At 36.6% G+C, this 12,953-nt stretch overlaps 1 protein-coding gene across 4 annotated transcripts in view; it reads left to right on the top strand.

Annotated features, from left to right (window-relative positions):
- Positions 1–12,953, top strand: part of CNTN5 (contactin 5) — a 678,106-nt gene that overhangs the window by 105,814 nt on the left and 559,339 nt on the right. Inside the window, exon 1 of one of the 4 annotated variants that reach the window (XM_027777047.2) lies at positions 7,318–7,432. The exons of the other annotated variants lie outside the window; for them this stretch is intronic. The gene's annotated coding sequence lies outside the window, so the exon portion shown is untranslated. Of the gene's footprint in view, positions 1–7,317; positions 7,433–12,953 lie in introns of those variants that run through there. 4 annotated transcript variants of the gene reach the window in all.

The following is a 12,953-nucleotide window of genomic DNA, read 5'->3' as shown; positions in this document are numbered from 1 at the left end:
ATTTTGCTATTGCAGAACCTAGCTGGTTTTGGAAGGCAAATAATTAAAGTGTGCTGACAGTACATTAATGCACGTGCATGTTGCAATAGTGTCAAGAGAAGTCATGTTGTGGAGGGAAAGAAAGTCTTTAAAACACAGGCACTTTGTCTTTAAAAAACAACCACTCAAGTTATTTCCTGCAGGACATTGATGTAACTGGGAATTCAAGAAGAAGGTCTTTCCTTTCTCTTCTCAAGCAAATTTTCAATTTTTCAGCTTCTAGTTTGCTCCTTTTGACCTCATTTAAACTGTTAGAGGTAAAAGCTGTCCCCACCTCCCTGGCCTTGTGGAAGGCACATCAAACAGCGGAAATTCAAGGTTCAGAAATGTTCAGCTAAACTCTAATGAACAAATCACCTCTACCACTGTGTTTCATTTTCTTTTTTTTTTTTTTTTTTAATGGAAGAAAGATGAGGGAAGGGTAAAAATTAATTCCTTCTCAGCCCTTTGCCCCTTGAAAAGGAGCCCTATTGGCAAAATTGGAACTGGTGTCTTCAATTCAGTTATACTATAGATGGCAGAAACACTTGGACTAGGAAGGAAAGACTTCCCCAAGGAAGCTAAAACATGACTCTGCTGTAAAGTAACAGAAATACGGCAGAAGAGATCTTTTTTTCTTTGTGGATTTACAAAATTACCTGAAACATTTCGGATCTTCCGAAATGTTTAAAGATTTTGCATATAGGTAAATTATGCTGAAATACCTGCAATTGTTTTTCATATTCTTTCACTCTCCTTGTTGTCCATTCTTCTATCCTTGTTATTTTTAATACACTCACTGTAGTAAGCTCATGAACATTTGGACACCCTGTACATGCTTAGACCTCCACTGAACCAGTTAAAGAACAGGCTACCCTGGTGTGAGTAATAATTTGTTCTACATCCATGTAATTCAAATTGTTCTGAAAATCATTTCTAAAACAGGGATGGTTGTTCAGTTCTGGCCAGGTAATTTTTGTATCGATATCAAGACATTCTACTGTAGTACATGTTTCTAGCTGCAGTATTAAAAGGGCCAAATGATTGCAGTGAACATGACAAGACACAATAGCAGATAGAAGTGACTCATTATGAAATGGTTGTCCTATATGAATCAATCTAAGTTTGTTAATCCATTGTAGTAAAGATACTGTTTTCCCATTCTCAAAGGATCAGCCTTACATTCATTTCTTCCATGGATTTAAAATAAATGTTTAAAACTTTTAGTGTGAAAAACATAAGACTACTTTGTTCACATTGAAAAGATGTATATTCTCTCCCAATGTGAAAGTGTATTTATTATTATTGAATTCAGATCAATAAATGGTTATAACAATGTTGCCAAGAGAAGTAACATTCAGTTTCTTTTCTGTTTTTTTCTTTTTTTTCCCCTTCCCTACAGTTCTGTGCATACAGTCATAAGTTGCTGGGATAATATATTCTTGGATCTCATTGAAATAAGTGGCTACCACTGTAGTTATGTTTAAAAATTGAAAATACATGAGAATAAGCTTTTATAAGAGGGTAGGCATGGAAGAAGACAGCATCTTCTGAATGAAAACTAGCTTTTTAGGAATACAATCAATTCTACTGTTTTTATCATTCGGTCCCATCTATTACTCTGTGTTGGGCATGAGCACATGAGATAACTGAAAAGGGGTTGTCGCATTTGCTTTGTGTCTGCAAGCAAAGCTTTTATTGAATTTGGATAATTGAATTTGAAGTAAGGAGGAGTCTACTCTTGGTAAAGCTTTAGTTAAAAGATCATCAAAGCCATTATATGAATAAAGAGGGGTGTAGAGAGTAATGGAGGAATGGAGATGAAAATGAGGAAGAGTGAACTCTTTCACTAAAACAGTTGGCCTTAGAAGAGAAGAGTGGACATGATGTTAGTGTATTATGGACTGAAACAGAAGTAAGAGAGGTTTTGTTTTCCTATCTCATTACATATGTACATGGCAATATTTTCAGTTTAATTATGTTATTTGGAGTCACTGAGAGCAGCTCGGAACATTGGTGAGGTTTTCCATCATTTGTGAAACATGTAACACTGTGAAACATACTGCTGTTAAGTATCACTGAGACCACAAATTGAAGATTATTCAGAAGACAGATAAGTAATTGCAGAGATATAAAATTTTCTACACTGAATTATCATAATTATCAAAACTGTGGAAGGCATAAAAGTTTAGTATTTCAAGGTTTTAAGGAAATCTCTTAGAGATCAAGAAGATACCCACTGAGGAACAGACCATCATAGTCTGATTACTTTTCTTAGGCACCTTCCTTCAGCTAATGTTAGATGTTGTGATTTGCCAAATCAGAAGCATAGAATCATAGAATCATTTAGGTTGGAAAAGACCTTTCAGATCATCAGGTCCAACTGTTATCCAAGGACAGCCAAGATCATCGCTAAACCATGTCTCTGAGCACCAAATCTACTTATTTTTTAAACACCTCCAGGGGTGGTCATTCCACCACCTCCCTGGCCAGCTTGTTCCAATTCTTCACCACCCTTTCAGTGAAGAAGTTTTTCCTAATATCCAACCTAAACCTCCCCTGGTGCAAATTGAGCCCATTTTCTTTTGTCCTGTTGCTTGCTATCTGGGAGAAGAGACCAACCTCACCTGCCTACAGCCTCCTTTCAGGTAGTTGTAGAGAGCGAGAAGGCCTCTCCTGAGTCTCCTTTTCCCCAGGCTAAACAACCCCAGTTCCCTCAGCTGCTCCTCATAAGACTTGCGCTCCAGACCCTTCACCAGCTCCGTTGCACTTCTCTGGACACGCTCCAGCACTTCTACATCCTTCTTGCAGTGAGGGGCCCAAAGCTGAACCCAGTATTTGAGGTGTGGCCTCACCAGTGCTGAGTACAGGGGGACAATCACTCCCCTTGTCCTGCTGGCCACACTATTATTTGCTGTTTGCAAACAGCAGGTCCAGCAGGGCATCTCCCTGGCTGGCTCACTGACCAGCTGTACCAGGAAGTTATCTCCCATACACTCTGGGAACCTCCTAGACTGTTTCCTGTCCACTGTGCTGTATTTCCCATTGAAGTCCCACAGGAAAACAAGGGCCAGCGAACTTGAGACTTTTTCCAGTTGCTTGTAGAATGTTTCATCTGCCTTGTCATCCTCGTTGGGTGGTGTATATAATATTCCCACCAGGATATCTGCCTTGTTGATGCTACCCGTAATTCTCTACCCATAAACACTCAACCCTATTGTCACTGAGTTCTAGGTAGTCAAAACACTCCCTGAAATATAAAGTTACCCCACTGCCACTCCTTCCTTGCCTATCCCTTTGGAAGAGTTTGTAGCCATCCATTGTAGCACACCAGTCATGCAAGTCATCTCACCGTGTTTCCATGGTGGTGATTATGCCATAGTCTTCCTACTGCAAGATGGCTTCCAGCTCCTCGTTTGTTGCCCATGCTTCGGGCATTGGCATAGATACACTCCAGCTATGCTGTCAGTTTCACCTCCAACTCTGGCATACTGCCCCCAGGTTCATCTCTTAATGAGCTTAGTTTTATTCCCTTCCCCCTCTGAATCTAGTTTAAAGTGCTCTCAGTGAGCCCTGCTAACTCCTGACCTAGGATCCTTTTTACCTTCTGAGACAGGTGAACCCAACATCCATCACCAGCAGGCTTGGTGCTATGTAAACAGATCCATGATCAAAAAACCTGAGATTTAGTGTTGACACCAGGCTCAAATTGTGAATATGGAGGTCTGTTTTCCGATGAAACTAATAATAATATTGGCACTTGTATGTTTTATAATCTGAGAACATCACAGAGCTTTGGAATATACAACATTCCAGAGTGGTACTGAATGCACTTAAGCTTCAGATTGCATCCACATCTGTCTATAATAAAAATTATGCTAATATCTGTTGAGGCTCCAATTTGTGCATGTAGAAAGAGAATATTGTAACTTCAGTGTTGAGTGGATTGAAGTAAAGATCTAAAGTATGAATAATGAATAAGTTGGCTTTCTGGTTATCCCCTCTCTTTAGCTCCCTTAAGTAAAACAAATGGCCTGTGGCGCGTTCTGTAGACACATAACTGGTGGCTTACACAGGCCTTGTGCATCTGGCACAATGGTGTTTGGCCATATTTTGCTTTAAAGTATAAAGCCTGCTTCAATTTGCAATATGTAATATTAGGATATTGGAGGAATGTTCAGCTTGTTTTGTCTGAAGACTGCATTCACTTATTTCAAACTGGGAGTTTGAAAATTACCGATCTAGCAGTTAATGGTGTTTGCAACTAGGTAGACGACTGACATACAGTAGTGTATTACAGTGTATTTAGTGTATTTTAAGGAGGATTTACTTGGATGAAATAATTACATACTTCTAATTATCACTTTGCTTTTAAATTGTGCATCAGTTTTTGTTTGAATACACCATACCTTAAGAACTATAAATTCTAATCATACCTTGAAGGCATTGAGAATTGGTTTGTTTGGTTGTTTTTGGTTTTTTTTGAAGGATCTGAAGGGCAAATGCAAGAAAGTAGTGTCAGTCAGGCATGAAAATGTTTTTTTATGACTACTAAAGCTCCACCTCAGTGTCTTGTAAGAGAGAGCTCATGACTGACCAGGCAGCCCAGTACTGTTTCTATCATGCAGGAGATCAGAATTTGAATTTGGTGCTCATTTTCTTCAGTGAATTGTTTTTGATTCCTTAAGGCCAAAGTTGTTTTTTAGCAGCTTCTTAAACCTCTGCTTGAAATGCCAGTAATATGAAATTCAGGGAGGAATGAAAAGGCTTTGCAATGTTACCAGAGGTACAGGCAACATATTGAAATGATACTCAAATGAAAGAGCCCAGAGGTGAAAAGAAGGCAGAAACCAGAGATTTATCTCACCTCATCTTAGACATGTGCAGTGTAGACATCAATGTCTGAGCCAAGCAGATACTGCTTATCAGACTCCCTTTATAGTCAAGGGAGAGAAACAGCTGCTTTTATAGCTGGATGCATTTGATGGAATTTGGATGTCTTCTTCAAGATGATGTAATTCCCACCCAAGAAGTGTCTACCTTTTTCTCTTCCCTGACTACAAAGGGATAAAAAAATGACTAACTTAGATGCAGATGTGTGGGTAGCTTTGTTTGATTAAATGAATGCCACTTTGAAACACTGCAAACAATGGCAAGAACAAATTACTTTGCAGGTATATTATGACTTTTTAATAACAGTTCAATGCTGTTGGAAATGCATAATGACAGTGTTAACGTACCTCTGTAAATTGTAATTAAAAACAAAAATAAGGAGGGTTTATTTCTCTAAAGCACTGCTTCATTTTTAAAGAAGAAAAATTAAACAAACCCCAAACATACTAGCTAACTGCTGTGCAGACTTTTACTGACTGCTTTAAAAAATGCCCACAGATCAAAGGGGCTGCTTGCATTCATCAACACAACAATGTTCTGATGTGTAAAAGGAAGGAACAGCTCAGATAAGCCTCAAAAACCAAACAAGCAGGATTATCAAAAGCTTGTCAGCAGTGGGTAAACCTGAAGGAGCTAGTTTGCAGCCTGAAAAGAAAGCAGCACAAATATCTCAAAGTGGTCAGACAAGAAGCTGTGAAATTCCATCCAGGCTTATATATGTATAATCATAAAGTGAGTTTTACAAACTCCATTCAGTGGGAATAAAAGTAATAAGTACAGCTGCGTAACTTAACCAATGTAATAATAATTGTATTTATGTACTTTTTAAAAAACCCAACAACAAGACCACAACAGTATAAGTACTCTATATTATCACACTTTTTATCATGTTGGTCCTTCTTCTTGTGCAAGAGCTCCATGCCTTCAGTCAGCCTCATTGCTCTTCTCTGTATTCCTCTCTTTCTTCTGTAAGAAGAAGGTCTTACGGCTGTTTCAGGTAACATAACCAAATAAGTCTGCAGCGTTGATTTATATAGAGGCCTTAACATATGCTCCAGATTGCTTATTATCTAATTTATTTCCAAACTTCTTATTTAGGTGTGTTATTAATAATTTGCAAAGAGGTCTTAACTGACTTTTCTAAAATGGTGCTGAAGTCAATTTCTTCAGTTAAACATTTAGTCTGAAAGATTTAGTTTTCTTATTTGCCAGTTTTGTGGAGATGTGGAATCTTTACCAGTCCTGCCAAAATCTACATAATGCTGTCCCATTGCAAAATTTTGCCTCTTAGCTCTTATTTAAGATAATATAAATAAGATAAATTAATATACTCCTTCTGAGACTTTAGGATGTGTAGTGTTAACCTTTATCACAGGGAAAAATGGTTGTTCAATTGCAAACTTTTGACGTTTTTCTCCTAGGCAGCCTTTAATCCATGACAATACTGCCCTATTGCCACAGCTTAATTAGCTCATTTAGGACTCTCTTAGGAAAGATCTTGACAAAGACCTCTTGAACTGTTTCTTCTCTGTTCTTCACTTTCCCCTTACACACAAAGAAATGTAGCACTGAAATAAGACACTGTAACAAAGAAGGAAATAGAGTAAATGCGTCAAATTCAAGGTTAACTACATAGTCTGTAGGTATCATCCTTGCCTTGGAGTTTCCAAATTTGGAGACTGAATTTATGTTGATTGTTTTTACTCCTGATTGATAGTGGTTTTTAACTTTGAAGCTGCAACTAAATCCAAGGAGATATCAATTGTTAGGAAAAACTTTGACACCAGGATATACAACTGTGGTAGAATCAGTACACTTTATTTACTAAAGTGGAAAATATTTTCTGTATTTTTTTCCCAGTTTTAGTTTCAAAAAATAATAATGGAACATTCAGAGTTTTTGAGATAGCCTGGTTCAATATTTTTGAATAAAATATTTAAAATTTTATTTTTCTTCATAATACATGTTCATAAACCTGTAGTTATATCAGTATATATAAAACCAGAACTCTGTTCAGTATAATATTTTAGAATTTTCTTTCAGAAAGCCTTCTGAAACAAGAATCTTCCTAACTGAAATATAGCAGGACTTTGAAATCATGAAATTCTTCTCAAAAAAGGATTGCTGTATGTTGTGATACTTGAAAGCAGCGTAAAGTTCTTTCTTGTTAGCTGACTGAGTAATTTGATGACATCCTAAAATCTGTTTACTGGGAAAGATGCACAGGAAAACCTTACTGGTGGTGCCATATGGAATAATCACAGCAACAACCCTCAAAGGGGTAAAGCGCTAGGATCCATTTTGTACAGTCAGAGCAGTAAATTAATACCCCAAGGATTAACTCGCCAACGTCTGAAGTAATCAGTAGTGCAATAATTGTATCATAGATACTGAATTTTACCCAGCTAAGCTGTCACTGTCCTTTTGCTGTACTGGATTGCTAATGGGAACACAAGCTGCTAAGGAGGAGCTGGGACAGGTCTAGCATTTGGCCATATTCCAAGTGACCACGTTCACACAGGTAACTGATCATGATATCAGCATAGCATCTCATATATTTATTTATTGCTTTGTATCAGCCTTGCTGTGGACATGTTGATGAAAAGCCTCGCAAGCCTGTGAATGCTTAATAATAGGTAATGACAGAATGAGCCTGTTTGTCACGTAATCATTTTCCATATAAACACCGGCATTTTTCAGTGTTTCATGGTGATTTCAGACAATGTTTCCAGTGACTCTGAGGGAAGTAACACAACTTTGATCATCCTGTATATTCACAGCTTGTAATAAAGCATTGTAGCGTATGGCTATGCAAATCCTCACTTTTGCAGTGAGCAACATGTTGAAACACATTTAAGAAAGAACAATGTTCTGCATTGCTAAATTAATGACTAAAAATAAGTTTGGTTTAGTGAGTGTGGCTAGTTATTTTACATTTTTTATTTTTAATAATAGGAATGGTGGTTTTGAAGTTGTAGAATGATCTTAATTCCAGCTGAGAAAATGTTTTTAGTTAGTTGATAGCTTTTTGAAATGTAATATATTGTATAAAGATTTATGCTTTAACAGGATATATGACTGCAATTTTAAAAAGACTGAGTATCAGAGGCTATTTTGGTATAAAACTGAACTTTCTGTGTGCCAACAGAAATTTGCAGAATATATGGCATATAAATAAACAGCAGAGCTGGAGAGCCTGTAGTCTTGAAATGATTCAGATGATTCACTTTCTTTAAGTACCGAATGCACATTCTTGTGCTGTGCACTGAAGCGGTTGCAATAAACACTGTATTTACTTTTGCATCAACTAAGTTTCACTGTTTTGAAATAAAGTTATTTTTCCCTATAGAGACCTTAATTTTGGTAATATGTTAAGTGCAGTGAGATTAATACAGACACTCTGTCTGCTTTGTGATAAAGCTAAATTAATACCCAAAGGATTAACCTTCAGCATGGAGTGTACTGATAATTATTTTAGAAATTACTATTAAATGCTCTTTAAAACATGGTTCCACCAAACAGGTGGTGGTGGGGGGAGAATTCATGAATAAAATACTGATTCAAACTCAGCATATTTTTATCTCTGCCATATATGCTTTAACAACTTTAGTGAACTGCTAGGCTTTTTTGTTTGTTTGTTTGTTGTTTTTATCATAATTTCCTGAAAGGACTTAGTTGCTGCCTCATAACTTTTATATTCTTCTTCATTAGTGCTATGTTAACAAAAGCAGAATTCAAATTCTGGTGCCAACTGTATACCAACAAAGTGCCATTTTGAAAAGCATCAGTGCTACCTTAAGGAATTACAGTGTTTTAAAATGAACCTTACTTAGTTCACTTAAGTACTTTCTTCTTTGTGAATTGTTATAGGAGGTGTTAACATCTGCTGTGGTTATGAGCCCACTGAAGTCAATGAGATGGCATTAGGTCCACACCCTTGGTATGCTTAAGCAAGAAAGGACTATTGGATTTGAATTATTTTCCTTGTAAATGTATGTCGTGATACCTGAAGATGGTTAATAAATCACTAAGGCCTCATTATTATTTGTAAAAAGTCTTCAGCAAATCACGTAAGAACCTCATGAACTGTGTTGCAGACAGTTCTAGAAAGGCTTTTCTGATCCAACACTGAGAAACGGTGGCTGAAAATGTATACAAAACAAGTTTTTAGCAATAGATAAGTAACTGAACTTCAAGAAATAGAAAAAAAAGTCCAATCAGCTCTAGACTTACAATGTATCACATTCATATGCCTTCAAATGTACTGCTTATCACATATATAATATATAGCAAAAATAATTAAATTCTGCATTCTCATTACTTAATAGAGGCAATATTGCTAGATTTTTCATTTCTTAATGGAAAAGGTACAGGTTACTATATTTCTACCAAGAACTAATTATACTGAGGGCCTGTATGCAATTTGAAACACCTATTTGGAGTCCTGTTATTGACTCATATAAAGTATCTCACTTCCAGGTGAACATATGATACATTCAGGAAGTAATTAAAGTGTATTTCCACATAGAAGTTATTCAAAGTACTTTGCCTATTAAACTGGATCATACTTCAAAAGTCTAAGAAATGCAATCTGTTAGTTATAAAACTGTCATACTAATGCATATTTGCTTTAGGCTTGTGGTTTCAAAGAAGTGTGATGTAATTTCACCCTCCTACTTTTACTTTGGCTTAATTCTTATCCCATCATAAAAAAAAATGTTGTATTTTAAACCCATTGTGCACCTTGATAATCATGGCCTAAATTTGAGGTAGCCTATCTTGTGCGTTGGTCTGTACATACTATTGAAGTATTTGTACGGAATAATTTGTTTTATCTCATATATTTAAATCGTGCACTGTTTTTGAGCTATAGTTCCTGTTCTTTGAACATTTTTGAACTTCAGAAAAATCATATATCCACTTATTGATTAAACAAGGAAAGGGCACCTTCAAAATTCAGATACTTTGTAAGTATTTCAGTATTTTATATGAGATTATGAGCATTTTTTTTCTCTTTGCAGAATATTGTAGTTATAATAAGGTGTATTGTGGAATCATTGTGCCCAGAGATGTTTGATTCTAACGTTTTAAACATCATATAAGTTCCGATTATTCACATGGCAAACAAACATTATTCTTACTTAAGTTTTTAAAATCATGCTGAGTTTGACACTTCTGGCAGAGAACCTAGTGTCTGACCCTCCGGGGACTGACAGCCGGTGCCAGCTGTGGAGCCACTGGTGCCACTGCTCTTTGCCCTCTCTTTGCCTGCACCAAGTGACGACACATGCACCAACTAAGATAAGTTTACACTGACTCTCTGTGGAAGTAATTTAAAAATGTACCTCAAAGGCAGAATATGCAGAAGACTTTGCACATGTTCAAAGCAAAGCATGTGATTGAGTTCTTTGCTGGCGCAATTCCAGAATACCTTATGAAACACAGGCAAATTGTGAGAATTAAAAATAGAAAGAAAATTACCTAACAAGGCTGACAATGCTCTACACATGTGTAGTGTGGGGTGTTTTTTTTTTTTTTTCCCTGTCTAAAGTGCAGTATTAAAGTAGGGATTAGCTTTCTTCTTTCCCTTTTCTCCTAAGAACAACTTAAAAAAAGGGGAAAAATCCACATATTGTACTAGAAGATCTCCAGAATTATTTTTGGTATCTTGGCAGTAGGATAAATACCATGTAACAGTACCTAAACATTTGAAAAATACCTTCTGTTACTTTTACTGTGCAGTAATTTTTTTATACAACACAGGTAAATTGTTTGCAAGCATGAACACAGTACCTTGGGCTAAATTAATTTATATAATATGCACCCTCCTTGTGAGTATTGGTGGGTATTTACAAAGCATGAATACTTAGCATCTTTCTGATAGCCAAATGCCTTCTACTCCATTTTTCAAAATGTACGCTGCTATCTAGGTGAAAATTGTCCAAATAAAAATAGACACTTCAATGCCAATAAATCATGAAACCATATATTTCTTCCTCACACTTCAATTAACTTGAAATGGCTTTAAGTCAGCACATTTCTTACTATTTACATATAGATTCTCTAAGGTTGTCCAGATTTCTTGGTAGTCACTGTCATAAGTGAATATGTAGACCTTCCTACAGAAAAATAGAACCCACAAACACAAGGTTTGCCAGGGTGATGATGGAGAGACAGGCAGAGAACTGATCTTCTGCTTTCAGTACTGTAAATATAATTTGCTTTTTTGGTTTTTTTTTTGAAGTTACCTCATCTGATGCATATCCATATTTAGATAACTTAATTTTTATTTAACTGACATCCATCTCATTTTAAGTTTATGAAAAAACAATAACCTTCACTGAAAAGAAAAAAAAAAAAAGAGAATGTTAAGAAATATTATTACAGGGGATGGCTACTTTTAAAATGGGATGAAAAGAAAGATGTGGATGAAAATATAGTGGGGGGTTAAAACCAATAAGATGTCTATCTTGTATAGCCTTGCATAGCTTTATAGTTGCACTGCTACACACAAAATCAATTTAAAATTTAAAATTAAAAATTTTAACCCCCCCGCCACTAGGCAAGAAAACAATAACATAATATTTGTTCAGTCTACTGTATCATACAAGTTTGTTTCTGTGTATTACCTCAAAACTACATGAAGGTTGAAAACTGTAGTGCTCAAGCATTAGGAAGTTGAGCACAAAGGATCTTATAGGAAAAAAATAACACTTTCTCATATAATTAATAGCTACCATAATGTTTCATAGAAAGGGATCCTATAAATCTCTTAGATAAAAATAGTATTCAAGAAATATTCTTCATGCATTTCCTCTCTCTTTAATTAGGAACTTAAATCTCTGTACACACACCTACTGCTGTTACAGTGCACCCAAACCCCCAGAACTTTACAGTTTAAATGAACAGAGGAGTTTGTAACAGAAAAACTGAAGACAGATAAAACACTAAAGCTAGATTTGGTCCTTAGACATGGAACAGGTGGAGAATGCAGAATGCTCTCTGGAGAAGATGGCTAATGATCAAGACTCAAACAAGAGAATTTACAGGTTGGAATAATGCCAATGAAAAAACCCAAGAATATCCTACCTGAAAGATTTTAGATTGCATTACTTACGAAGTTCAAGTGAGACCACACCATACTAAAATGATCTGTGGGCTATTGAGGAGTTACGTAGTTTTACAAAGTGTTAATGAATTAGAACCTATATATTTGGCTTTCAGCTGTAAGCTGTTGAGAGCTTTTAAAGCTATTCTAAAAGTTTTCTGGAAGAATCATATGTTTTGTTTTGAAGTAAGTAATTAGGGCACTTAACTATGGATGAGGTAATTCCGCCCCCCCCCCCCCCCCCCCCCCCCACCCGTAAGTTACAGCAAACCATAAAAACTTGGTGCAATGGATAAAAATAAATACTTCAGCACTGCAGCCACAGAAATGGCTAAATGGCTAGAGTATAATGCGCATACACTTGAGCTTGCTCTGAAGTGACATGTTTCAGGTACGATAGCCACCCCCTAAGGCCGCAAGAACTACAGCCTAAGCTATAAAACCTACTTTGGGTAAATTTGCCCACCATCAGCTCTGTCACTCCAGTTCGCCCTACCCCAATGCAATACAAAAGGAGAGGCTGATGTCAAAGCTGAATCTGCATGCTCTTGGGAGTCTCACAGCCATCAGTGTGATCCTTTCAGCACTCATTCCTCTTCTGGACCTGACATCCCTGTAGTGCTGAGAGTAGCAGACCTGAATTCTGCGGGACACATGCACTTTCCCAGAAGCTAGAACAAAGGAATTCTGAATGGTTTGTAGGTGTTCCCATGCAGGTATTTCCAAATTATCGAGCAGGTATGTCTGTATTCATTTGGTTTTCAGAAACTCACCTAGATGGTTTCTGTTTAAGAACCTTAATATTTCCAGGAGACAAAAGATCTGATCATGACCTCTACAGTAAATTTGTTTCATGTATTAAAACAGGCAAGTGATGGTTTTTGCTTTCTAATTTTTCCATAAAACCCAGTTTCCCATAAAACCACAGTGGGGT

Source organism: Falco peregrinus, chromosome 4, assembly GCF_023634155.1.
Source record: "Falco peregrinus isolate bFalPer1 chromosome 4, bFalPer1.pri, whole genome shotgun sequence".
NCBI classification, from domain to species: domain Eukaryota; kingdom Metazoa; phylum Chordata; class Aves; order Falconiformes; family Falconidae; genus Falco; species Falco peregrinus.
The sequence above is the reverse complement of the archived record's forward strand: the minus strand, read 5'-3'. Positions and strand labels throughout refer to the sequence as shown.